We start from the raw sequence: 3,600 nt of genomic DNA on the forward strand, positions 1-3,600 counted from the left end.
GATCCCACAGACAATCCTCTTCTGCGCCATTTGATCGCCAATGACCGCGACATATGAGTCGCTAACACTACATCAACTCACAAGGGGAGGCCGCCAATTGTGAAATTCAGATTCGATTCATACTGCGCATAATAAAAGCTGATGGCCAGAGGTGTAATGTGGCAAAGCACCAACATGCACTTCTCAGCCGTTGTCGAGAAAATCGACAGTTAAAAGAAACCGTTGCGGTGAAATACTCTCTACGATTAATATTTTTCTACAGCGTCGTGGCGCAGCGGTAAGCGCTCGGGTTCGTAATCCGAAGGTCGCCGGATCGAATCTCGCGCCATGGAACACTATTTTTAATTATTAGTTTTTTGTATTTCATATAAACTATTAATGAATTACTTATGCATGTTGGTGAAGGCGGATCGCTCTCCAATTGTACCGCCTCCATTTTTCCGTTTGTTTAACAGGGTGTACCAAAGCTCTCACGTCCGCACTGATTTTCGACGATGTTATAACTTGCGCTAGGGACCGTATCTACCTTCTTTCGAAGTTAGCAGGCAACTACGCTGTTATGCGGCGGCTCGTTTCAGCCCATTCAACATCTGTACTTCAAGTGTAACGAGCGAGTAACGGAGTTTATATTTCATACCTGCCACAGCAAATTTGTGTTCGTGGGGTTTCTATTCTAATTCGAACGTTTGACTTACGCTATACGTATTCGTTTCGGAATATCGTTTCTACGTCTTTCGTTAACTATACGTGGTGAACATTATGAAGACAATTAATAACATTTGTGAAATACAACTTTGTTTGCGGAAAACATAATGATGTTCGAAGTCGCCAGTTTTTCCACGACAAACGACTTTCAACAACTTATTATATGCATAATTGTTGCAACTGATTGCCGGGAATTATATATATATATATATATATATATATATATATATATATATATGTGTGTGTGTGTGTGTGTGTGTGTGTGTGTGTGTGTGTGTGTGTGTGTGTGTGTGTGTGTGTATGTATACACACATTTGAATTACAAAAAACAAATACAAAAAAAAAGGTTGCATAGCGGGAGATTCGATCCGGTGACCTTCGGATTACGAACCCGAGCGCTTACCGCTGCACCACGACGCTGTAGAGAATTATCAATTGTAGGGAGTATTTCACCGCAACGGTTTCTTTTAACTGTCGATTTTCTCGACAACGGCTGAGAAGTGCATCTTGGTGCTTTGCCACATTACACCTCTGGCCATGAGCATTTATTATGCGCAATATGAATCGAATCTGAATTTCACAATTGGCGGCCTCCCCTTGTCAGTACGCTCGTATTACAACTTGGTGCCACTGAACACAGTCCTAGAGGTCGTTGTATTTCTTTCTGGGAGCGTAATTTCTTCACGTAAGTATGAAACGTTGGTTTCATCTGTCCCCGAAGTTCACGTACAGCTTGTTTCACACGAGCTACTTGCTGGTCAATGTCGACTACTCGCTGTGGGTGCCTTTCATGTGCCTGCGTGTAAATTAACCGCCAATGACTTCGCGAGTGGATCAGTGATGTCAATTATCAGTTCACCATACCGAGTACGGAGTTCTAAAATATTGAGTGTCCTGCAGAATGCGCATGTGCAGAAACTGTGGACTGTGTCGTAGTCTGCTAAATTGAAAACTAACCTATTCTCGCCAAGTTCACTCCTAAACATAGTAATGGGCTTTCTGATTTTGTTTCTTCCTAATCTTTATTTTGTTATTTACTTCCTTTCCGCGACGTACTCCAAACAATCCACAAGGATATGATATTTTTCCTACTAATTCTCTCCCATAAGAGAGGCGAAATATATGAAAGCAAAAAGCTATTGGTATTTACGTTTTACAATACCGGTGCCTAGACAAAGAAAAGGCCTACATTATGCGTAATAGAAATGTAAATACATACAAAAATTTTTTTGTGGAAACAGATTGGTCAAAAAATCACAAACAATTAGTGAGAAAAATAGTTAAGACACAAAGGAAGCCGAGCGATTCTAGGCGCTTCAGTCCGGAACCGCCCTGCTGCTACGGTCGCAGGCTCGAATCCTGCGTCGGGCATGGATGTGTGTGATATCGGTAGGTTTAAGTAGTTCTAAGTCTAGGGAACTGATGACCTCAGATGTTAAGTCCCATAGTGCTTAGAGCCATTTGAACCATTTTTGAACACAAAGGAATCAATGACATTTAGTTGCTAGGGGACACGGATTTGCATGAATGGGGAAACTAGAAAATTTGAGGAAGACTGTAATTCCAACGCGGGTCTCCTGCTCAGTATTCGGGTGCGCTGACCACTATGCCATTAAGACACAGCCGGCCCGGGTGGCCGAGCGGTTCTAGGCGCTACAGCCTGGAACCGCGCGACCGCTACGGTCGCAGGTTCGAATCCTGCCTCGGGCATGGATGTGTGTGTGATGTCCTTAGGTTAGTTAGGTTTAAGTAGTTCTAAGTTCTAGGGGACTGATGACCTCAGTAGTTAAGTCGCATAGTGCTCAGAGCCATTTGAACCATTAAGACACACCGAGCGAGGTGGCGCAGTGGCTAGCACACTGGCCTCGCATTCGGGAGGACGACGGTTCAATCCCGCGCCCGGCCATCCTGATTTAGGTTTTCCGTGATTTCCCTAAATCGCTCCAGGCAAATGCCGGGATGGTTCCTTTGAAAGGGCACGGTCGACTTCCTTCCTATTCCTTCCCTAATCCGATGAGACCGATGATCTCGCTGTTTGGTCTCCTCCCCCCAAAACAACAACAACCATTAAGACACAATCACGATTGCCCGGACAACCGTAGCACGTCTCCCGTCAAACCCAAATTCTTAACTTACCCACAAACTACTGACGTAGTGCTCCTGACCATTATCCTCATTTCTCGCGACGTTTCCGCGATTCCCGTTAGAGTCGAGCGTGTTGTGCATCTGCACTAAAGGGATTATTGGCCAGCCTCATATTAATTGCTACTATACGTGTGGTGTCGGTTCTTTCGAACATGCACATCACGCTCGAATTCTTACGGAGACCTGCGAAACGCCGCGAGCAATGAGGATACGGGCAGGAGCACTACGACAGTAGCGTGTGGATAGGTTGAGAATATGGACTGACGGGAGGCGTCCTAGACTAGTCCGGGCAGTTAGTGTGACCACTATGTCCGGATGGCTTAGTGGTCACAGCGTCTGTCTTATGAGCAGCAGGCCCGGCTTCCAATCCCGGTGCGGCACAGATTTTCAACTTTCCCCACTGACTTAAATCAATGACCATTAGCTGATAAACGTCATTAATTCCTTTGTGTCTTGATTATAATGACTGCAGGATCAAAATGGTGTCTGTTCTTCCGGACATGTCAGAATAACGGACACCACATATACAAAAATAACTGTCGATGTTACCTAGCATTTAATACAAATCAAGTTAGAAGGGGTAAAGAAAAAAGTAGCTGACATCTTAGGTTGTCGGGTGTTCTGCCGGATATCAGCGTCGTACTTGCACGATATTTCGGTAGCTTACCTCGTTACCTTCATCAGGTGCGACCTGAGACTACTCCTCGAGTGCACCTGGTCCAGCATTTATGCATGTGGCCTTCCCCCTTC

The 3,600-nt window shown here is 44.9% G+C and overlaps 1 non-coding gene across 1 annotated transcript; it reads left to right on the forward strand.

Annotated features, from left to right (window-relative positions):
- The first annotated feature begins 2,331 nt into the window (after positions 1 to 2,331).
- On the forward strand, positions 2,332 to 2,415 carry Trnas-gga. The gene is given in 2 exon segments: positions 2,332 to 2,371; positions 2,381 to 2,415. It is a non-coding gene; the product is annotated as a tRNA-Ser (tRNA).
- The last annotated feature ends 1,185 nt before the right edge of the window (positions 2,416 to 3,600 follow it).

This window comes from Schistocerca piceifrons, chromosome 7 (genome assembly GCF_021461385.2).
Source record: "Schistocerca piceifrons isolate TAMUIC-IGC-003096 chromosome 7, iqSchPice1.1, whole genome shotgun sequence".
NCBI lineage: Eukaryota > Metazoa > Arthropoda > Insecta > Orthoptera > Acrididae > Schistocerca > Schistocerca piceifrons.